Raw genomic sequence first — 25,317 nt, 5'->3', positions numbered from 1 at the left:
TGCTCCATAAGGTATGTGCATCAACAGAGAAATCTTTCTTCCTGGGTTCTATCAGGAAGTTCTGTCTATAAATGGGATCCAGGCCATGCCCACCTTTTCAGACCTTGCTTGACAGACACAGAAACATGTAGAGAATCAGTATCACAAATATTCCAATCTTCTGCCATGAAAGAATTTATGGATGATTATTAGCATCTTGAATTTCACCAAAGAGCTTACTGGGAACAAATATAGCTGGTAAAATAGTGATGTTACATGGGAATAGCAAGGTACATATTGTACCTAACTACCAACACCACCATTCATGAGGACTGTTTCCAACTTCCAGGTGGTCTTCAAGAGCAGGTCCATAGAAATCTAGACACGATATCAATGTCCTTGAGCAAAGCCCACCAATCCAAGCCTGCTAAGTTCCATCTCAATACTATGCTCAGGTTTGAAAGCTGTCGGAAAATATTTCAGCTTCTTCCTGAACCTTTTAAAGCTGTAGCCTAACTTTCTTAGTAATCTTTCCTAAAAAAGGGAAGATTGGAGACAAGACAAAAGTTGTCTAGTATCTTTTGTTTCGGTGATGGTTTCTTGAGAAGCAGACTTTTTATTATTGCCTATACAGTGTTCCCTCACTTTTCGCGGGGGATGCGTTCCGAGACTGCCCGCGAAAGTCGAATTTCCGCGAAGTAGAACAGTATCACAAACCTTCTCTTAACACTTTAAACCCCTAAATTGCAATTTTCCATTCCCTTAGCAACCATTTAGATTATTACTCACCATGTTTATTTATTAAAGTTTATTAAAAAAAATATTTATTAAAAGCAGACAAAAGTTTGGTGATGACATATGACATCATTGGGCGGGAAAAACCGTGGTATAGGGGAAAAACCTGCGAAGTATTTTTTAATTAATATTTTTGAAAAACCGTGGTATAGACTTTTCACGAAGTTCGAACCCGCAAAAATAGAGGGAACACTGTACATAGTCCCATGCCATTTCCTGGGAGCCTTCACCAAACAGAAAGGGCATGCATTTAACACATAAGTGGCTGCATTAACAGACTCCTTTTACCTAAGATTTAAACCATTTTTCACATCAGATCATGTCTATGTCAAATCCACAGGACTTACTGAACCAATGTCCAACTTAGAACAGATCCAAGACATCCCTGGCTGGTCATCATAATGACCTTTCAAATGTATCTCTAGCACCCCCTTGCCCAGAAGATACCTTAAACAGTTCTGCTACCAGCAGCGTGTGAATATACACACACAAAAAAAGCTGTGTTTTGTTATTGCCATTGCCACAAGCTATTCCTCAATAAAGGATTTATCTGGTTTATTCATATTAATATTCTACATCAGTGTTGTAGATTTCTCTTCTATCATTTCATCTCCCAGACTTCACTTGAAAAATCATGGAGCCCCCCCTGGGAGCCATAAGCATGCAGAGGTTACACACAAGCTTAATCAGATCTAAGGCTCATTCCAAGCAGTGATTAAGAGTTCAATTGAGCTCCAGGAAACTCCACAAGTTCCCTTTGAAGATCAACTGAGTTCGCTAGACACTCAGGACAGCCTGATCAAGCAGACCTAACTCTCTGAGGCAGGCCTACACAAACCTCAAAGAAGTACCAATTCATAACAAAAAATGTACGATATATCCCACACACCTAGATCATGTCGAAGTGCCTGGGGTCCTCAGATTTCACCACTCTGCTATTTCTCAACGAAAGACAGTTCTTCATCTTGACTTGGCCAAAGCTCCTAGGTGTGTCTAAGCTAAATTAAAACCTTTGTTCTCTTCAGAAAAGAAGGAATCCATGCACAGCTGGGCATCCACTGCTGGTGCCAAGGTGGAAAAAACTCATACACACAAGTTAAGTTGTGACTTCTTTTTCCCATTCTTCTAATTCAATAAATACTTGATGTGGCTATTCAGGGTTTTCATGGTTATTGTACATTTATATAAGGATCACTTCAGCCCAAGAAGTTCCTTGTTTTCTTCAGCCCTTTAAATTTCCTAATAAAGAGAACTGTATCATTGATTTATTATTACATGGATTTTTATTGTCACACGAGATATCATTTTCTGCCTCAGAGAGTACAATAGCTTAGGCTGGCCCACGGTGATAAACCTATAGGCCAGAGGGACGCTTTGGGCCATACATCAGATTTTCACAAGAGGAAAATTGTCACACTGATATGATACAATATCCTTCAAGATTAGTCCATTGTCTTATTGGCTATATTTAACAATGGATTCCTAAAGTGTATTCAGTGGTCACCCAAATCCTTTGCAGAAAAGAACTTTATTTCTTATCATTCTACTTGGAAATCTTTTGATCATGAGAGATGAAGGAGCATCTGTTTTTTTGTAATCAAAGCAGCTTCAAACTTGAATGACAATCTAACAAAGGGAAAGCAAATAAGGTAGCTAATTGTCTGCAGAAATGAACACAGTCAATTATCATGCTTTTTTTTAAAGGGAAGTGAGACAGAAAGAACCATTTGAAGAGTAATGATTTAAGGTGACAGCCAAGTGAGCAAAAAAGAGAAATGGGGGGGAAAAACCCAGCTTGACTTAAGCCACTTGTTTCTGACATCTTTTGTTCCTTTTACCTATCTGTGTTTCACAGCTTAATCTTCCACTGAGGATTCTTAATAGTGGCAGGGGCTATGGTGTTAATGCAGATAACTATGTGCTGCCTTGTCTATTTATCAGTTTAATGATTATATACATGAGAAAAATTGCTGTCTTCCTTTTAAAACTGATGAGTTCTTCAGCATTTTATTACCAGAATAAATGTGTAAAAGCAAAGCAAGAATATTCAGTGCAGTCAGTGATTAAAAGGGTTCACCACTGAATTTTAATTAGCAGCATAAAAAAAACCCCTAACTTGATTGTTCAGCTTAGGAATGTAGAGAAAGTAATACTCAAAACTGTCTTTCGTAACACTTTCCCTAGAGCCAATGGGAAAGGGGCTTTCTTTTAACAAGATCTTGATCAACTTTATTTTTTAAACAAATTTATGTAGTGTAAATGGATAGTTAATATTAGAGAGAACTGTTTAGTCCCATAAAATCTTAAGTTTCAGTTCTTACTCTGGATACTCTTTCATAATCCTCAATAGAGGTAGTGGCTTCTTTCTAGAAATACTGAAATAAAATTCAACAGATTTTATTTTATTTTTTCCATTCAAATAAAAAGGAAACTAAGTCAGAGAAGGCTATTGTTAAAAAGCACTTGACTTTTCACAAGGATGGCTGTCTGGAATTATGATGCACATTAAAACCAAAATAACAACAAACTAATAATTCTAGTTCCATTCTCTTAGTATCACCACTAGAATTATTATTAGCAGAAGTAACAGTAATGATAAGGATAAAATCTTTTGAGATAGTTGGGATTACTTGGTGTTGTAGAGCAGGGGTCCCCAACCACCGGGCCGCGGACCAGTACCGGGCCGCGGGGCATGTTGCACCGGTCCGTGGAGTCAGCAGCTGCCGGCCCTCATGCCGCCACCCCCTCCCTCCAGCGCTTCGCCTCCCGCCGGGCAAGAGGCCTCGGGAGGCAGGTTCTGCCGGCCACAGGACGATGGATGGGACAGAGGGGCGGGAAGGACCGAGAGGCTCAAGCCTCTTTTGGCTTCTGCCACGGGGCGCTTTTGCGTTTTTGGCTGGGGGGAGGCAGGAGGGCCAGCCTAACCCCCTCTCTCCAGCGCTTAGCTCCCGCTGGGCAAGAGGGCTTGGGAGGCAGGTTCTGCCGGCCACAGGACGATGGCGGGAAAGAGGGGCGGGGAGGACCAGCACCCCCATGCTTAATCCCGCCCCCAACCACACCCCTTTCCGCCCCCACTGGGCCATAGAAAAATTGTCTTGCTGAAACTGGTCCCTGGTGGAAAAAACGTTGGGGACCACTGTTGTAGAGAATGAAGGGACCTTCAAATTGCTTTGGTTCTGCAACCCAACAAGACAGACACAGACTTTAGAGGATAATCAGAACTGCAGAAAAAAATAATTACTGCCAACCTGCCTTCCATTGAGGACCTGTATGCTGCATGAGTCAAAAATATTTACTGACCCTTTGCATCCTGGACATAAATTATTTGTTTAGCAGAGTGCTGGCGTTCAGTAATAGTTCTTGTGCAGTGATGGCAAACCTTTTTTTATGGGGAGTGCTGAAAGAGCGTGCGTGGGCACTATTGCACATGCGCAAGTGCCCAAACCCATAATTCAATACCTGGGGAGTGCAAAACCCCCATCCCTCCGGAGGCCCTCCGGTGTCATTAAATGTCTTCCTCATGTTTTGCCCTCCCCAGGCTCCAAAGGCTTTCCTGGAGCAGGAGGAGTGTAAAAACGCCCCCCCCTCATCCCCTGGAGACTCTCTGGAAGCCAAAAATGCCCTCCCAGAGCCTCTGAGTGACCCAAAAATCAGCTGGCCAGCACACACATGCACTTTGGAGCTGAGCTAGGGCAACGGCTCATGTGCCAGTAGATATGGCTCCACATGTCACCTGTGGCACCCGTGCCATAGGTTCGCCATCACTGTTCTTGTGTCTAGTGGTCCTGATGTGCAGTGCTCTATAGTAACATTTTGTGGGTAGGAGTTGAAAAACTCCTACCATAAAAATGTTACTATAGAGCACTGCACACTAGGACCACTAGAAACAAGAACATTTCCTGAATGCCATCACTCTGCTAAACAAATAATCCCCTTGCCATTGTCAAATTAGTGAATAAAGGCTGCATTGCTATTACTACTAGTTTTCTCATCATTCCTATCACCCATCTCCTCCCATTTATGACTGTAACTTATTGCTGTATCCTTAAGATTTATATTAACATTGATTCTTTCCTGATTGCTTATTTGAACCCTATGACAATCATTAAGTGATGTACCTCATGATTCTTGACAAATGTATATTTTCTTTTAGGTACATTGAGAGCATGTGCACCAAAGACAAATTCCTTGTGTGCCCAATCACATTTGGCCAATAAAGAATTTGATTCTAAACATATGTGAGACAATGGATTTCCCAGAGAAGGCTACCTTGTCCCTACTGCCTCCTGTCATCAGTCCATGTCCAGATACTTGCGTCTCTGCTGTTCAATCTACCTAAAATTATTCATGAACAAAACAGCAGGCAAATAACATGAGGGGGATATCAAGACATGTTTCAGAATGTTCCAACAAAGTATAAGAACTTCAGTAAAGTTATTTTTAAAAAGGACAAGGCAGAATGTATTTTGAACATGTAGCTTGATTTTAGTCTATGTTCTGTAAACTGTGGCTTGCAACCTATTGTTTCTGTTTGAGAAATGGCTTTTTTATGCTTTATTCTGTAAATCATAAGCAAAAGGAAAGACATCAGTCATTTTATTGATTTCACGGCATGTGTTAAACTTCCAGTTTTTATATATTTAAGAATAAGCGACCAGAATCAAAACCACCACATACAGGTCATACTTCTGATATTCTGTGATGTGAATAAAGATTTGATTGACTAGTTGATTGAAATCAAACTGTACAGTATGTAGGTGTTTTATTTCTTAACAGAGAAGCAGGCCTCCAATATATTTTAGTGTATGTTTAATGTAATTATTAAGAAATTCTTCCACAATCAGCTGCGACTCAGGATATGACAGATAGTATGTATCAGCATGATTATTTTCTTAAATGTGCTTGGCATTGTGGGGAAAATACTCACTAGTTTAACTTTTGGAATGTGGACCTACTGTATTTTATCAGCATTAAGTTTTTTTAAGAAAGGTCAACAATCTCTGTGGCAAAAAAAATAATAATAGAAAATTGGAAAAGTGTGGAGGTAGCACTACAGGAAGAAAAACGGGGATGTGATGAAAACGAAAAGTAATAGTTGAAGATGAATAGAAAGCTTCTATTTCTTTTACCTTGCTGACCAAAATCGAAGGTCTTAGAAGACATACTACCTTTGTTTACTGGTGACAGTGAAAAATATACTCTATTTCCCTGAGTGAACTAAGAAAATATTGCACATTGAAATCAAAATAACAACTAACCAATGACACTTGATTGCCCTTGTATTTTCTTTCATTTAACAATTTTAAAACTGGTCTTCTAGAACTGCTGTATGATATGTGAGTGCACAAACTCATGTCCCATCTCTGGTTGCCACCCACCTGTCAACCAATGAATGAAATAAAGCAAAGAAAGGGCAACTAGTTTAACCCTGCTGTTCTGTTCGAAAAAACTCCCTAATCTTATGTTCCCTGGTCTATTTGACTGCAAATTGATCATTTTAGGTACTTATATTTGGTCCTTTTGAAAGCTTTTTTCACCTGGAAACATGTTTGAACATTTCTGCACACAATGGAATGAAAATTGAACTGAAAAAATTAATCCTTATTGGTTTATTTTGCACATAAATGTGCCTACCCCCCCGTTTTTGTGAATTTTTTTTAGGTTTATTGATAATTTTGCCTGCAAAATGCATTCTATTTTACTAAAGATGGTGTGGGATTGGTAGCTTGAACCTTTCTGAACATAATGATATGAAAATTGAACTGAAAAAAATGATCCTTATTGGTTTATTTTGCTCATAAATGGGCCCCCATGCTTATACTCAAATAGGTTTATACTCGAGTAGGCTTATACTCGAGTATAAAACAATATGGTCTTATATTCAAAAATAAACCAATAAGAATCATTTTTTTCAGTTCATTTCTATTTTTCTTATGTTTAGGATTGTTCAATTTAGTATATCAAAACTTTTGGGTTTATTGATAATTTTGCCTGCAAAATGCATTCTATTTTACTAAAGTTGGTGTGGGATTGGTAGCTTGAACCTTTCTGAACACAATGATATGAAAATTGAACTGAAAAAAATGATCCTTATTGGTTTATTTTGCTCATAAATGGGCCCCCATGCTTATACTCAAATAGGTTTATACTCGAGTAGGCTTATACTCGAGTATAAAACAATATGGTCTTATATTCAAAAATAAACCAATAAGAATCATTTTTTTCAGTTCATTTCTATTTTTCTTATGTTTAGGATTGTTCAATTTAGTATATCAAAACTTTTGGGTTTATTGATAATTTTGCCTGCAAAATGCATTCTATTTTACTAAAGTTGGTGTGGGATTGGTAGCTTGAACCTTTCTGAACACAATGATATGAAAATTGAACTGAAAAAAATGATCCTTATTGGTTTATTTTGCTCATAAATGGGCCCCCATGCTTATACTCAAATAGGTTTATACTCGAGTAGGCTTATACTCGAGTATAAAACAATATGGTCTTATATTCAAAAATAAACCAATAAGAATCATTTTTTTCAGTTCATTTCTATTTTTCTTATGTTTAGGATTGTTCAATTTAGTATATCAAAACTTTTGGGGGAATATTCCTTAGAGATTTGTAGCCTAAAAAAATATAAATTGACAAAAAATTCAGAAAGCATGGGGGGAGGGGCTTTTTGATCAAAATAAAAATATAAGCCTCAATTTTTTCAGTTCAATTTTCATATCATTATGTTCATAAATGTTCAAACTAGTTTTCCAGTGGAAATAGTTTTCAAAAAGACCAAATTCAAGTACCTACAAAAAATCATTTTGGTCCAGGTCTATATGACCCGAAACAGTCAACGAGATTTTTTTTTTTGCCCAGAAATTTTTTTTCCCCCACCCCCACAAATATTTTTATGATGATCAGCCATGTTAAAATTAGTAAATGAATGCATAAGATATTTAAAATATTTTGGATTTGAAGCCTGCGTAAATATAAAGTGAAAATGGTTGCAAGCAGCCGAGGGGGGGGGGCTTATTTCTGATGTTAAAAAACCAGTAAGAATCACTTTTTTCAGTTCCTTTATATTTTTCTTATATTCAGAAATGTTCAAGCTACCAATCCCACACCAACTTCAGTAAAATAGAATGCATTTTGCTAGCAAAACTATCCATAAATTGAAAAAGAATTCACAAAAAAGGGGGGCATGCATTATATCAGCAAAATAAACCAATAAGATTTACTTTTTTCATTTCAATTTTCATATCATTGTGTGCAGAAGTGTTCAGACTACTTTCCAAGTGAAAAAAGCTTTCAAAAAGACCAAACATAAGCACTGCAAATGAAGAGTTTTCGGTCCGGGTCAGGGTGACCCGGGAACAGAAGAACTGTGACTTTTTTTGCCCAGCAAAAACTAAGCCCCCCACCCCCCAAAAAAAATTCTCATAGAGAGAACCCCTGAAATGATGAAAAGTCATGAAATTTCAAGTTTCAGATATGCAGGGAAATTTTTTTACAGGGACTCAAACATGGCTTTCGGGTCACATACGACCCGAACAGAACAGCAGGGTTAAATATGCTGTCTCAGACTACGCTACTTCATTCATTATTTCCACAATCTCCTGCTGTACTCCTGAGAAGATTTCTAGATGCAGAAAATAAAAAAAAACAGGACACTAATTTGTGGCTATTTACATAAATATTAATGCTAGTGCATAACTTGGTTTCCCAAAAGACTCACAGAAATAGGAGAAAAAAGTAAATATTTGAAACTAATATCTGGAAAGACTTCATTGTAATGTAGCTGATTTCAGTAATTCTGAATCTTCCCTGTTCCTCTTTGCACTCATACATTGTGTGCTAAATGACTTCCAGGTCAAACCAACAAGCAATAGTCTGAGCAACAGACTCAAACTCAACCCCGACAAGACTGAGTCTTGCCTCCTAAGGACAGTTCCAACTGCCCTTCCATTACTCTGGGGTGTGGGTGGGAGGAAACTTTAACCTGCTCAGAGTGGGTCCATAATCTGTGGATCCTCCTAAATCCACAGCTGAAACTAGAACAACACCTCTCGGCTTTGGCTAGGGGGGCATTTGCACAGGTTCACCTGTTATGGCCCTATCTGGATAGGGAGTCACTTCTCAGTCACTCAAGCCCTTGTAACCCTCACAGCTCAATTACTGCAATGCGCTCTACATGGGGCTACACTTAAAGAATGTTTGGAGACTGCAATGCAGCCATGCAAACAATGGTGGGTCTACCTAAGTACACCCACATAAATCCAACAGTCCGTGAGCTGCACTGGCTTCCTATTGGTCTCTGAACACAATTTAAGGTCTTGGTTATTACCAATAAAGCCTTATATCACTTAGGACCAGATTATTTATGGTACTGTCTCCTGCCTCACATGTCCCAGCGATCGATCAGTTCCCACAGAGTTAGTCTTCTCTGGGTTCTGTGGGCCAAACAACATCAGCTTGTGGTACCATGGGTGAGATCACTCTCTGTGGGGGCTCCAGCCCTCTGGAACCAATTTCTCCCAGAGATCCACCCCACGCCCTCACCCTCTTGGCCTTTTAAAAGGCCTTAAAAACATGGCTTTGCCACCAGGTCTGGGGCCGTTGAGCAACAACATACAGGTCTGGCCTGATGGGATGAATGACCAATGGACGAATGTTTTAATTTGAAGTTTTATTGTTGTATATTGTATATTGTTTTTTATTGTTGTACGCCACCCTGAGTCCTTTGGGAGAAGGCGGGTTTTTTTTTTAATAAAGCTAGGTAATTAAATTAAATTAAATAATTATGTGGCATGAAAATCAAGCATAAAGATCCTCCATCCCACAAATTGTTTCCTGTCCATGAAAGAATAACCAAGACCTAGCATGAGGAAAAGTATTATGAAAAGATATTTAATGAGCTTTCCAGAAAGTAGAAGCAAGCTGTAGGAGCAGGTTGGGTACCACCATCTTAATTTCCTATAGGGCTTGAGAGTAGAAAGAAAAATATGTGTTGTTCCAGATACTGTTATTAGGTACAACTGCTAATAAAAAGACATACTGAGAGTTTTAATACAATACCTTCTGAAAGGCCATAGTTGCTCCATTTTTAAAATTCTAGAGCAATATAATACAGACCTGGTGGAATATTAAAATGGCTGCTAGATGGTATTGCTCGGAACAGAGCAAATAAAATAATAAAAAGCAAGACCAAGATGTAAGCAGAAGATTGCTAAGGATATCAGCTGTTCTCTAAGCAGACTTCATAGCAAACTTTGATAATTGCAACAAGCAAGATCTTCTATAAATAATAATGCTCTTATGTTTCCACAGAGGAAAATATCACCTTCCTGTATGATTATAGTCACAGTCCAATCTATTTTCTTTCTTCATATAAAGACAATACCAATGATATGATACTTTTCATTAAGCCTCCAAGAAATAGAGCTTATAAATTTAAGCATTATAAAGAATAAGTAATATCTACAATATCTACAATATTTCCCATTTTGCTTATTTAGGTAATTCCATGCATTTATTCTGTTACCATAAAGATGATACCAGATCAGAACTAATTATGGTGAGAGGGGGAGCCTGACCAGATTGTTTAATTTTTTTTTTCTAAACTTGTTCCTTGTTTTTTAACTCAGTAAAATTCATCATAAGGTATTATAATAGATATACAGTATACGTTCCTCCCCCATATGAATAGCGGAACAAAAGCATATAGGTACTGTTGTGATTCCGTCTGAGGCCCCTCAGGGAACGGCTGATCCTCTGCCGGCTTCCTGCTCAGAGGGGGAGGAGGAATCTCAGGCTGAGGGAGAGGGAGGACAGCCAGAGTCCCCCGAGAGGGAGCTCTCCCCAGCAAGCAGCCTGGATTCCTTAGATGAAAATGCACAAGCAATAATCGATCTCCGGCAGAGAAGAGCAACACAACGAAGGGGACAATTAGCCAGGTACTTTCAGCACTAAAGAGGCAACAGCTGGGTTTGGGTGTGGTGCTCTCTGGAAAGGCTGAAAAGGCAGACCCACCCTTCCTGGCTTGTGGAGTATTATCTTTGGGAGTCCTGGGACCTGGCTGTGATCTTTGGCGTCTTGGAATTCTGGTTTGTGACTTTGAATACTGAAACCTTGGGGGGAAAAGGTGTGGGTCTTATTCTCTACAGTGGTGGGTGTGCCAGCAAGAAGTCTGCTGTATTGTCTGGCCATCAGGACTCTGCTGTGAAGTCTCATAGCCTGCCTGTTGGGAAGAACAGGTTTTTCTCTGTGTTTATTTTTCAAACTATAAAGTGCTTTTGCTTTTACCAGCGTGTCTGGCAGCGTTTTCCAGTTGGTGTTGAAGACAGAACAGGTACATTTTAATGAAATATTTGTGCAGTAACCCATGGCATTTTACTGTAATTGGAATTAGATCTATTATTTTTGCTTTTTTGTACTGTACTCATGGTTTTATTACAACAGAATTTCAATAGTTTAAAAGTCTTTGATAAAAGTGTCAGTCACTTTTTAATGGGTAGCTTTTTGGATGTTCTGTGAGCATTTCAAGATAGACCAGGCCAGAAAACAACAGTAATGCACAGTAATATTAATTTTTTTATTGTAGAAGAATACTGAAAATCTGAATGTGCGTTCCCCTTCCACTTCTTTAAGTCCATGAAAACTGTAGATGGTCTTATTTGAGATGCTTTCCCAGATTATGCTTTTGGACTGGACTTAGATTTCTGTATCTGACAATTATCTGGGTTATCACTCTTCCATCTATTCCTCAAGGTTATTCCTTCCATCCATTACATCTTCCAATGAAGCTGTAAATCTAGGCATTCAAGTGACACTATTTCATCCAACATGCATATTGATCTTTGTACTAGAAAATGCCTGGTTTATCACAAATCCTTTCTTGTGATGCAACAATCATTCAATTGACAATAGGATGGTACAAATTTGGAGCAAACCATGGATTTATTAATAGTTGTGTTTTTGATTTTGCTGGTTGTTTTAGTTTTAATAGTAATAGATTTTGGTTTTGTTTTATTATTAATTTCTTTTAATAAAAAAGAAGGGAATTTATTTGTTTGTTTGTTTGTTTGTTTGTTTGTTTGTTTATTTATTTGTTTGTTTGTTTATTTATTTATTAGATTTGTATGCCACCCCTCTCCGAAGACTCAGGATGGCTCACAACAACAGAAACAATACAAATCCAAAATTAAAACAATTTAAAACCCATTAATATAAGAACATCTCATACAAACCATACATAAAGCAGAAACGGCCCAGGGTAATCAATTTCCCCATGCCTGACGACAGAGGTGAGTTTTAAGGAGTTTATGAAAGGCAAGGAAGGTGGGGGCAGTCCTAATCTTATGAAGAAGCCTGGCAAAAATGTCACAGCTCGCTCAACTATACATCACTAAGATCTTCTTTTCACCCAATAAGAATAAGATGACACATTAATTTCATTTGCAATTGCAATATTCATTCTCATAGAACGTAACCTAGTACAAAACAACACCACAATATCATGACCTCATTTAACCCATTCTAGGTAATATCTAACCACAAAGCACATAGGAAAGACCCTGAGCAATTTCCTCCACCATTCTCTTCCAGAGATGCCTTTCATTTAGGCTAAATGTAGGAAATACGGGACTCACAGGCACTGATGTGTTACTGAACATCTCCCTTGGTAACCACCAGGCTTTTTTTATTGCCTAACTTGTTTAAAAAGATTATTTTAATTTAAAAATGGCATGGTGCAAAGCAAGACACTTTAAGCATCATAATAATTGCAGCAATGTTTTTAGGTGCTTCAAAGTTCCCATTGGCATAGTAGAAAATATGCTAGAGAACTGCTTCACATCCTGGAAAATGGATTTTTGTGATTGGATATGCTTTCCCCAGAAGCCATTTTAAATAGGCCATTCTTTTACAGCAACCATTTTATGAGTCCTGCAGTGCACCCTTTAACCAGCCTTGAAACCAGCCCTTTTTCATTTAAGCCCTTCTTCATTTAAGCCCTGCCATCCAGTCACACATTCCCTACTCATATTCAATGTCAATCTCCGTGGCAGACCTAGCAATAAATTTCTACTCTCCCAGGAACTTAGCCTTGTATTTGATAGCTATCAAAACAGCAGCAGCTTCAGAGGCTCAATGTAGTTTAGATAACTTGCTTTATTGCAGACAAGAAAGAAGGTAGAGATTTAGCACTTAGACTTATCTGCTGCTTTACAGCCTTCTCTAAGCAGTTTACAGAATCAGCATATTGCCCCAACAATCTGGGTCTCCATTTTACCCACCTCAGAAGGATGAAAGACTTGGTCAAACTTGAGCTTGGTGAGATTTGAACTGTCAAATTGCAGGCAGCCTGCAGCCAGCAGAAGGAACCTGCAGTACTGCACTCTAACCGCTGCACCTCTGTGGCGCAGTGCAGAAACCTTGCCTACTGCAGAATATAGAATATATAGAGAGAAAATGCTCAGTCTCATGGTTGAAATCTATGGGGTTTTCTTGCTGCTTTTTCAGGTCACTGGATCCCAGGCTAGGGGTAAGTTCTAACTTACCTCACCTCTGGTTCGCTTCCTCCCATATCACATGGCTACATGAGCATTGCATGCCACATGGCCATATTGCATGGCTGCACCACATGGCTGTACTGCACAGACACACACGTGTGCAGTGCCTAAAATTTGGCTTCTACACATGCTCAGAAGCAAAAATTAGCTTCTCCCCACGTGCAGAAGCCAAAAACAAGATACCAGTGCCCACGGACCGGCACTGACAGAACTGGCTCCACGATATCACCACTGGTTTACTAATGGTTGTAAAGAACCAGTAGGAACTTACGTCTGGCCCAGGCCTTTCTTTTTCCAATCTTGAGATAGGAAGTTACTGATTCAGTGTTAACACAATGTCCCAAAGCTGCTTTTTCAAGAGGCATCTGGACTTTCTGGTTTTTCTTTGAAGACGTTTTGTTTCTTCAGCTCTTGGATGAGAAGTGAAACGTCTTCAAAGAAAAACCAGAAAGTCCAGTTGCCTCTTGAAAAAGCACCTTTGGGACTACCAAGACCTGGATGACTGAGAATCTCCAGACACAATGTTTTGTCTGGCCAGATGGCCACTGGTTTCTACCTCACTTGTTTCAGTTCTTACACCTTGCTTATTGCCAATAGTTACAGCCATCTTTCTTATTCCTTTTCCAGCCCTCTATTTCATAAAACCAGGAGTATGTTGTCAAAAGAAGCACCAGCCTGTTTTTAAGAATTCTAGGGGAGGCCAGAGCCCTAATCTATAAAAAAAAGAATGCATCTGGTAGTTCACATCTAGAAATTCAACCCAAAGGTATAAATTTAGTCTTTCCTATAGTAGTTGTAAGTTGCTTTTTACTAATTATGTTTATTATCCCTTTGTTTCATTTTTTTTTTTTTAAAAGAGAGAGCTGGTTTCCATCATCTATGTTTTAGTTTTGTTGATATGTGCACAAAGAGATCCATCACACAATTCTCAGTAGCCATGTTTGGAAACTGGCATCAATTTATTTATTTATTTATTGGACTTGTATGCCACCCTTCTCCGAGGACTCAGGGTGACTCACAACATATAAAAAAAATACGAAAACCAATTCAGAAGTCCAATATTTAAAAATCATACAGCCCTACTCAATCACACTACAGTCATACTGAAGGCCGGGGTTAGATGTTGAAGTTCAGCGGCGCCAGGCCTGTCGGCAAAGGTAAGTTTTTAAAGCCTTCCAGAAGGCCAGGAGAGTGGGGGCAATGCGAATCTCCAGGTTGAGTTGATTCCAGAGGGTCGGAGCTGCCACAGAGAAGGCCCTTCCCCGAGGGCCCTCCAGCAAGCATTGTTTGGTTGACGGGACCTGGAGAAGGCCAACTCTGTGGGCTCTGACCGGTCACTGGGATAGATGAGGCTGGAGACAGACCCATAAGTAGCCTGGTCCTAAGCCATGTAGCTCTTGTTTTGTTAGTGTATATATCAAGTATCTATACTATAAATACCCTGAAGAATAAGAGTATGTCATATTGGTGGGGTCCATAATGTAATCTTAACTCCTGTATCATAGATATTTCAGAAAGACAACAGAATAGAACATGTTCTTTTGAGAGAAATCTAGAGATCTAGTGATAGAAACTTCTTGTTGATATGAGCCTAAATCAGTGTAAGATTCTAGCCAGGCTCACTTTTCTCTAATATATAACTCGCAATATCCCTCATCAATCCCAAAGTTACATTATAAGTTATATACTATGAATATAAATGGAAAGGCAGTATCATTAATCCCCAATAGGTCTGTAGATCTTTGACTTAATTCCACTAGTGCAAGAGGAGTTTGTCGTAACTAAATGATAGTTGAAGGATAGAATTGCAATTCATCTTAACTCCTGATGATTTGTTGCCAATAATATGAATATGCCATTGCCTTGTAAGTCCCAAAGGTGCTTTCTAAAAAGTAACTGGACTTTCTTGCTTTTCTTTGAAGAAGTTTCGCTTCTCATCCCAGAATCTTCTTCAGGTCTGACTGGATGGAGGTGAGCTGAAGAAGTTTCTTGGATGAGAAACAAAATGTCTTCAAAGAAAAAACAAGAAAGTCCAGTTGCCTCTTGAAAAAAAGCACATTTGGGACTACCATGACCTGGATAACTGAGGATCTCCATAAACATTGCCTTTTGTGAGAGGAGGATAGCAGAGAGAACATCTTAATTTATCTAACAGCCCTGGACTTTACTGGACATTCCTGCTTCAAATACTAATCCAGTCTGATCCTGTTTAGCCTTCTTTGATATCTGTCAAGGTTGCCATATGCTATTGCCTACTAAATAGATATAGGAAACCTGGCATATGTCAAAACTTTGTACTTGCTCTGCCTATCATTCTAAAGGTAAAAAGAGCTTTCTTTAGTGTACTAGATATGAAAAGATCTCATTCCAAAGCTGTGTAGCTACAAAAAACCAATTTTGATTGCTACAGTGGCTTAAACTGCATTGCGTTTTACAGCATTACTTTTTGTTTCATAAAAATAGCTTGATAAATTCAGGCACCCTTCTTACCTTTTGTTTTGTTTTTAAGATTTTTCTCCACTAAAAAAAGAAAAGAAAAGAAAAGAAATGCAGCTGGAAAGAATTCTGGAGAACTGAATGTCAAAATGTTCTTCCCCCTCCCGTCATTTCTGTGTGTTTTTTAAAATCTCCTACATTAAAATTTTAAAAGTCGCATAAAAAGAAGCAAACAACAATGGGGAAAGATTGCATTTGCAAGTAAATGCACATACACTGAAATGATTATACTTTGAGATATATAATGCATATATTATAATAGAGAACCTTCATATTTTGTTTGCAAAATGATTCCATAAAGGTTAAAAAAATCTTAAGTATTTCTTCTGTTTTGAGAATTTACAAATTTATTTATTTATTTTCAATGCGCTGTCACTGGATTGTAAACCTAAACTACACAATCCAAGACAAGATGTTGTCGACCTCATCTCCATTCACTGAATGATTCACCAACAGCTGGTGTTGATATGGGGCAGAAGAAGAAGTTAGAGGCAGAACACATATCAATATAATTACATTCTAGAGTTGAACCCAATTCCTGGTGCTACCTTGTCATACCCATGCAGTTTGGGTTTTGTTTGTTTGTTTTTTTGGCAATAGTACGCAAGTGATTTGTCATTGCCCTGATTCAGAATGTATTTTCAGCTGCCAGTCTAGCCTTCAGCCCTGGCATTCTCTGATAATCACCAATTAAAGTGCAACCTGGGGCTTAGATTTCAGACAAGATTATCCAAGTAGTGCTACTTGCTGAGAAAGCAAAGAAAGGTAACTAGAAAACAAGCCGTACCTTCTTTAAAATGTGCAAAGATATAATGGCAAGGACTAAACCATTTCCATTTGAAGGGTATTTGCAACGATCACACTTTTTTTTCCATGTGACCAACCAAATGAACCTCTGATCTAGCCTATCGTTATTGTTGTGGTTGTGGTTGAAGTTGTGAGTAATTAAAAGAGGTCTTAAAGAGAAAATTCAGGTTGGAGACATTGTCCTTATAGAATCTGGTGTTTGCTGTCTAATGAGACATGAGAAAATTGAATTCTTACAAAAATACTTTGGGGGTGGTTATTCATATACACAGGACAAACCCGGACAATGAAGAGGATGTTTTTTTTTCATTAGGTGGCCACTATCTGCACATTCCCCACCATCGGCCTGTGAAAGCTATGTGGCGTGGAACCACAAATCTGGTATGACCACATCCCAGGGAAGGGTCCTCTCAAAAGCTACCCTCATCCTAAATGACTCATCGTATTGGAGCCATGCATTGCCTCCAAACTCAAAATGGGCGCTAGCCTCCAAATCAATGTACTTGCCTTATTCAGTGACCATTTGAAGTGACAACAAACAAAGTAACTTTGTGACCAACCCTCACACTTGTGACTTTTGCATGGTCTGTAAAGCAAAATAAAGCTAAATTAAGATCGTACATGTACGATTGTTTTCCCAAAAATAAGACCCTGTCTCTTTTTTTTCACCCTGAAATAAGTTCTTGGCCTTATTGCTCTGCACTCAAAAGACCGATTGGCTTATTATCAAGGGATGTCTTACTTTTGGGAAAACAGGATACTTGTGGTTTCATTTAGTAACTGCTTTGTTTGCAGTTCAATTTGCAATTTCTAAACACGGACTACCTAATTTATATATTTGAAGTAATTCTAGGGCTGTTCAATTCAGTTAGAAACATAGAAGACTGACGGCAGAAAAAGACCTCATGGTCCATCTAGTCTGCCCTTATACTATTTCCTGTATTTTATCTTACAATGGATATATGTTTATCCCAGGCATGTTTAAATTCAGTTACTGTGGATTTACCAACCACGTCTGCTGGAAGTTTGTTCCAAGGATCTACTACTCTTTCAGTAAAATAATATTTTCTCATGTTGCTTTTGATCTTTCCCCCAACAAACTTCAGATTGTGTCCCCTTGTTCTTGTGTTCACTTTCCTATTAAAAACACTTCCCTCCTGAACCTTATTTAACCCTTTAACATATTTAAATGTTTTGATCATGTCCCCCCTTTTTCTTCTGTCCTCCAGACTATACAGATTGAGTTCATTAAGTTCAAGAAATGCTTTGGAACATGCAAGACTGAAAATGTACAATCTGTTTAACACTGTAAAATATCTCTAAACCATTTTTGCAATTACATATATACATACATACATACATACATACATACATACATACATACGTGTGCGTGTGTTTATTTTTTCTTGTTTTAGATTTTCACGGATATACGTATGTAGGTCTTGGTGCATTCAGGTCTTTTCCCATGTAAGATTGATAGAGTCTTGGTGACTTTTCTACGAGTTCCCACACCTCATCTTCTGGCTGATGCTTTCAGCTTTGTGCTAGGGCAAACAAAGCATGGTCAGATCTGCCATCCCTCTATACACACAGGTGTGTGTGTGTGGAGTGCTGGTTCAACTGCTACAAGCGGGCTGGTTGGCTGTATTGTAACCCTGATTAGTTAATGTGGGGTAACACCTTGAGTAGTTGATGTAGTTAATGTTTGAAGATTAGTTTACATTTGCAGATTAGTTTATGTTTGCAGATTAAGGGTGACATCCTGAGTAGTTGTCGCAATTGAAGCCTGCAGACTAGTCAGCTATTTGGAATGTGTGTCTGTGGTATAACATCCCGGGTTTTGGTTTGGCTCCAAGTTTGTGGTCTGGATACACATACACACACAGTAATCATTTGAGATTAAATTGCTGAAAATTAATTCCTCAAGGGCACCATCTGGCATTATTTAAGAGGCAATATTGCTTTATAAATCAAAGTTGAGTTTATAATGAATTAGCTAATTTGTGATTTAATACAAAAGTTCCTCTTTTTAAAAAAATTGAGCAAAGATGAAGAGCCAGTAGAATAGATATTAAATGAGCAACCAGCACTTGGGGAAATATCTATAACTGGAGATGGTTTACTCTTAATAAAATTGGTTTACATATCAAAGTATGGGATTAAACATTATGATAAACATGAAATTTCCAAGCATGTGCTTCCTTCATAACTAAGTTTAGTACCTAAGCAAGAAGACCAGGAAAAATTAGCAGGTATTCATCTCAATACCCCCTCCCATATGCTTTGGAAAATGCTTTTAATCTGGCCCTAAGAGATAGTATAAACTTGTCTGAATAAATACCTATAGTAAGAAGTACAACCTGCTCTGACTACTGCCTATATGGCATAACAATTCATTATAAGGCAAATTATTTCATAACATGGTTTGCATACAATTTTGTAAGTATCTGTTTCCTGATGTGACCTATAATTAGCATCAGGTCTTGTTCCTTCTGACTGAACACAATAGTTCCATCTCTGTTTACAGAGTATATAGCCAATTTGATTTTGGTGTTGTTCATCTGGTGATGCCTTTTAGGTTGTGGAAGAAGATATTTGCTATAAACATAGAATTTCCTTGGCAAAACTCTGTTTCTTACTTCATTTCATCCACTTAGCCCAAATGTTCTTATTATTCGCGATATTTCCAGTTTCCTGGTTTGTATCATTTAGTGTGATGATTTTTCTGGTGTTATGTCTGCAAGTTAATGTATGTAATCATGACTGCTTCCTTTGCATCTGCAATCTTCCTGGATTACAGTACAATAGATTGTTTTGCCTTGGATTCAAAGTGATGAAATTTTAATCATGGGAGTTGTATCAGAGCACTGCTTTGGACACCCCTTGTAAATAAATGATGGTTACTCCATTTCTTCAATGCTTTTCTTGTCTGCAGCAAAAGATATGATGCTCCATTGAAGTGAAATGATCTGTTCTGGTCCATTGCATCGCAATGATTCTCAGAATATCAATATTCAGTTTTGATAAGCCTTAGTTGATGGTTCCAAAATTATGTATACCAATGTACAAAATACACACTGTATCTTTCTAGCTTCAAATTTTCTTTTTGCTTTTGGCCAGATCATCACCTTGACATTCTTTTGATTTCAGTTCATACACATCATAAATGCTAATGCTGTTTTCTACATGCCTTTTCTTCTCCCTAGTAGCCTTATAATTTTATGCACAAATTATTTACCAGTATCAGATTTACAATGTCTAAGTTATGAATAAGTGTGCATTTTGTTCTTTTTGTAGAATACTGGAATGGATTGCCATTTTCTTCTATGGGTCATATTTACCTTTCATCTATGACCAGTCTAACATCGATGACCCTTCTTGGAGTATTTGGTCCCAAGAGTAGCACTCATATGCTTCCAATCTTTTTACACAGATGTAAAATCTACAGTTGGTGGTAGGCAAGACCAGTTTCATGTTAGTCTTTTATGCTTGAGAGTACATCCCTCCTTTCATAAATATTCTTGGTTCCATTAAGAAGAAGTCTGGGAAACTCAATTTCAATTAAACCACATACTCAAGAAAGGATTATAAATTAGACACAACTTTGAATTTTGTCTGTCCCATCTTACCCCACCAAGTTTTTATAATGTTTTAAAAGCCAAATGGTGGCAGTGGGGTGGTAGTGGTGTCAATGGGTTTATAAGTCATCAAAATTCAGCTATCATAAATTTTCAGTGACATATAGTACTAAGGTCCACAATGGTTAGATGATCTAGCCTACCTTTGGATATTGTCGAAGAGACGGAGTAACGACACAAGAGCTGGATTTAAACTGGGTCATTTTTATTAACATAAATTAGCATAATTTAATTTTAATAAATTAGCATAACCACATAACTAACTATGACCCAACAATGGACCTGCAGGGTCAAACAAATACTTCCGGGGCGGAAATGACGTAGCAATAAACATTCCTGGGCAACATATGGGCATATCTCGATGCTAGTCCAGGTGAGGGACCCCTCCCTCACCTGAGACCCTGCCATGCACTTGCATGAGGGGGTCCCGCCGGCTAACCCCTAACAGGGGAATTAAAGGTGCGGGACCCAAAGACAGGTTCCCCCCAACTGCTCAGGTAGCCCCCACCACGAGCTTGGAGAGAACCTGTCAATCATCCCCAAAGATGCCCAAGGGAGAACGCGCAGTTGCTAAACCACCACCCAGTTTTCCGCCCCTAACCTGCCATGGAGCGGGGGTCAGATCTCTATCTTGGCCCCCCGACTCCCCCCTCTAGCTGCGCCAGCTCACGCAGAGACCGCTGCAGGTCCTGTAAGAAAAATGGTGTTCCTCTCTTCTGACAGAGGAAGACCAGCAGCCAGGAAAAGCCACAGCTGAACTATGGTGATGCAGGGACGGGCCACTACCACCCCGCCTAACTCTCTGACTACCATACCCAGGGCTTTAATAACTCCCCGTCTAACCCGGTGAAGGGCCCTGAGGGAAATGGCGACCCACAAATGATCCCCGGGAGGATCGAAGACCACACCACATGCATGGCGGGCCATGCAGCACGAAGCCACCGCAGGCCTCCGCAAGCCTGGAAGGTCCCCCACAGACCCCCAAGCAAGTACCGGTCATTGCCCAAGGAGCAAGACCAGCCATCGGGGCGCAGCAATGGGATACCGCCCTCCCCAAAACTGGGCGCAGCAATGGGATGCCACCCTCCCAGTACCACCTGGGCGCAGCAATGTACCTGGGTGCAGCAATGGGATGCCGCCCTCCCAGTACCACCTGCGCGCAGCAATGTACCTGGGCCCAGCAATGGGATGCCGCCCTCCCAGTACCACCTGGGTGCAGCAATGTACCTGGGCGCAGCAATGGGATGCCGCCCACCCAGTACCACCTGGGCGCAGCAATGTACCTGGGCGCAGCAATGGGATGCCGCCCTCCCAGTACCACCTGGGTGCAGCAATGTACCTGGGCGCAGCAATGGGATGCCGCCCCCCCAGTACCACCTGGGCGCAGCACTGTACCTGGGTGCAGCAATGGGATGCCGCCCTCCCAGTACCACCTGACACCAGCCACTGCCCTAAAAAGACGGGCCTCGTACAGAGAGGCACAAACTGCCCAAAACCTGACTAATCAGCGACAGCTGCTACACCGTCAGGGCCAGACTAGCGACGGAGGAGACTCCTCACCCAGCCCGCCCACCTCTTCCAAAGCGGAAGACCCAGAAAAACCAATAAGCCCCCCCCGCCTTGGACATAAAGGCGAGGCCGGCTAACCTGGACCTAAGAGTCCTAACTGAAAGGCCACACTGCCTAAGCTGGACCCAAATTATGGCCAAGGGTACAACTGGGGCAGGCCAACTATAGGGGCAACCCTAGTCCTGCCTGAAATCCCCAAACTCTTTACCCGCCTGCTGCTAAGCCCCCAGAGTGCCAGGCACCCCTGAGAGGGCCACAGTCCAGCAGACCTCTATTCTCCACTGCCCGGGAGCCCCCCCAGGCTCCAAAGGTGGGCGGGAAAAGCCCCTGGCGACGCACGGGCCCACGGGCCCACGGGGCCAGGGTCCGAAACCTGGACAACTGACCATGGGACAAGGCGTCAGCAATCCCGTTATCTAACCCGGGGACGAGCCTAGCCAAAAACAAAGCGTTCAAGGACAAAGACCTGCGCCCACAATGGCGGACAAGCCGCACGACCCTGTCACCCTTGGAGGACAGGGCGTTCACAACATGGACAACCGCTAGGTTGCCACACCAAAAGCGCACAGTTCTGTCCCTGAACTGCTCCCCCCAGAGCTCTAGGGCCACTACCAAGGGAAAGAGCTCTAAAAAGGTCAAATCCTTAACCAGAGGGGAGGCCCTCCACTCCGGAGGCCAAGCAGACCAGCCCCATTGGTCACCTAAAACCACCCAAAACCACAAGGCCCCGCGGCATCAGAACCCAACTGCAATGCAGCTTCCAAAAGAAGCTTTTGCCACCAAAAAGACAATCCATTAACGTTCCAAGAACTCCCGCCATACGCACGGGTCAGCCCTGACCCCTGCGCATAAGCGGGTACGATGATCGGGCAGACATAGCCCCCTTCATCGCACTATACAACCTCCTAGAAAAAGCCCAACCAGGCACAACAACCCTACAGGCAAAACTGAGGATCCCAGCCAGTTCCTGGAGCTGCCGAAGAGTGACCTTCCTGCAGCCCAAGACCATATCGCGCTCACCCCGAATCTTAACCAACTACTCCAGGGGCAATCTAGAAGATTGTACCTCCGAGTCCAATTCAATACCCAGAAAGGTAATCTTGGTGGCAGGGCCCTCGGTCTTCCCGGGGGGCAAAGGCACCCCCAGCTGAGCACAAAGGGCTTCGAAGTCCTGCATCAGAGCCAAACATTGCTCCGAACGTGCAGACCCGGCCATCAAGAAATCACCAAGGTAGTGAACGACCGAACCCCAACCACTGCGCCTCCTGAGCGCCCACTCCAAGAAGGTGCTAAAGCTTCCAAACAGAGAGCATGAAACAGAGCAACCCATAGGTAACGCCCTGTCCACGTAAAAACCACCTTTGAAGTGGAAGCCCCAGAGCTCAAAGTCGTCGGGGTGTATGGGGAGGAGCCGGAATGCCGACTTAATGTCGCATTTACCCATAAGGGCTCCGACCCCACACTTCCTAACCACGGCCACGGCCGCATCAAAGGATGCGTACCGGGCTGAACAAAGTTCGTCCGGAATGAAGTCATTCACTGACTCCCCGATTGGAAAAGACAAATGGTGAATCAACCTAAATTCACCACTCGCCTTTTTGGGGACCACGCCCAATGGGAACACCCTAAGATTCAGGAAGGGCGGCTCCGGGAAGGGCCCTAGGACCCCGCCCTCGGCCACCTCCTCCGGACCATTCCCCGCACAATGTCTTCATGTCCCACAACCGACAAGGTTATCGGACATGAAGGCTTTCCTAACCCCCACGCAAGGGATCCTAAATCCCTTAGAAAAACTAACAAGAGAGCCTCCGCTCTTGAGCGAGGGTGGTAGTCCTCCAACCAACCCTCTAAAGCCTGAAGATTAATTGGGCTGGGCCCCTTTACCCCCCAGCTGAACCTAGCCGAAGAGCGTTCGTTCTCTTGCGAGAACAACAAGATTAATTGAACTGGGGCCCATTACCCCCCAGCAGGAGGGGGCTGCATCGCCTGACCCCCACCCTTCTTGTCCTTTCCCGTCTTAGGCCTAGGACAAACGAAAAACGGCCCGGGAGCCCAAACTGGGGACGGCCCAAACCGTAAAGGCTCCTAACCAAACACCCCCGGCCCTGATGGGTAAGCCATCACTGGGGCCAGAGCCATAGCAGCCAAAGCTGGCAGGGACCACACCTGATTACAGGTGCCCGCCGGAGCCCCTAAACCATCGCACTCAGCCCCGAAACCCAGCGGGACAAAGGCCCGCCCGGGCCAAGGCAGTGCAACGGAGACCGAAGGCGTTGCGGCGTCGCCTGCCCCGAAAGGTGCATAAGGCACCCAGGGTATACCCAGTCCCACGGGGCCTGGCAAGGCCGCCACCTGCCCAGGCTGGGTAACCACTAGAATAGACCTATTGCTACCTGATTTTGGCCTTATCAGCTGGCCATACCAGCACCGGGACTTGAACCTGCAACCTTTGCCTTGCAAGGCAGAGAATTAACCTCCAGGCTACAGTGTCCAATCCCGATCCATATGTATTATTATTATTATTATTGTTATAAATTATTCATATTTATTTATGTATGTCTGTAGGAACTTATTTAATTCTATTTCAGGGGTGTGTCTTTTTCTATTTTTTGAACCAGGAGCCAAAGCCAAAAAGGCCCCGGCCCCAAAAGAAAATAAAGACCCCCACCTAGGAAGGCAGGGGAGTAACAGTAGGGGTGCTACCCATTGAAAGGGGACCCAAACTGACCCCCCGCCGCCCTCCCCGCTCCCCCCAAGGGGAAACGACAAGGCCGCCGCGCCACGAGGCCGCCCAAAATGGCGGCCGCCAGCAGACGCTACGGGCCTATCCGAGCCAAGTCGCCCAGGGGGGAAGCGCGCGACCGATTAAGCCATAACCATATGCGTGGTGCAAAGACCACAAGGGCCTCTTCCATCCTTATCAAGGGGAGTGCTAACCGTTGCACCCAGCGATCCCCCCCCCCGACCCGAAGAGGGAACAGAGGCAGACCGCAGGCCCCGGATGGGCTGAAGAGGTCACCCAAGCCTCCGACGAGGCCTCTAAAGTGACGGCCGCACCACGCGGCCGCCGCATAAGGCTCCAAGAGCAGACAGCCGAGTGTCTGTTCTTCTGATGTGGTCCGGGCGAACAGGCCGAACCCGGGCCTGCACGCCCTTTTATAGGGCCAGCAAGCCCCGCCCGGACCAAGCAGCCAATCAGGCCTTACAGGTCTGACTCTCGGCCGAGATCCAAGATGGCGGCCGCCATGAGGAGTCCGGTGCCTGCCCGACCCCCCGACAAATGCTGCCAGCGGGGTGAGTCTGCTGGCGCTAATATATTGGGTTGCATCCAAAAATGTTGAATGAATGAGAGGATTCCTTTAATTTCCAGATTTCAATTCTCCCTTTACTCATAACATATGAGGTTGGTGAAGAGAAAAACAGAAATTAAAACTGCTGTATTGCTTCCTTTTCTCACAGACAGTAGAACAGCA

At 41.8% G+C, this 25,317-nt stretch overlaps 1 pseudogene; it reads right to left on the bottom strand.

The window, feature by feature from the left end:
• Window positions 1–24,693: 24,693 nt before the first annotated feature.
• Window positions 24,694–24,800, bottom strand: LOC139158239 (U6atac minor spliceosomal RNA; annotated as a pseudogene).
• Window positions 24,801–25,317: the final 517 nt, after the last annotated feature.

Source organism: Erythrolamprus reginae, chromosome 1 (genome assembly GCF_031021105.1).
Source record: "Erythrolamprus reginae isolate rEryReg1 chromosome 1, rEryReg1.hap1, whole genome shotgun sequence".
NCBI classification, from domain to species: domain Eukaryota; kingdom Metazoa; phylum Chordata; class Lepidosauria; order Squamata; family Dipsadidae; genus Erythrolamprus; species Erythrolamprus reginae.
Note: the sequence above shows the minus strand (reverse complement) of the source record. Positions and strands in the feature narration are given on the sequence as shown.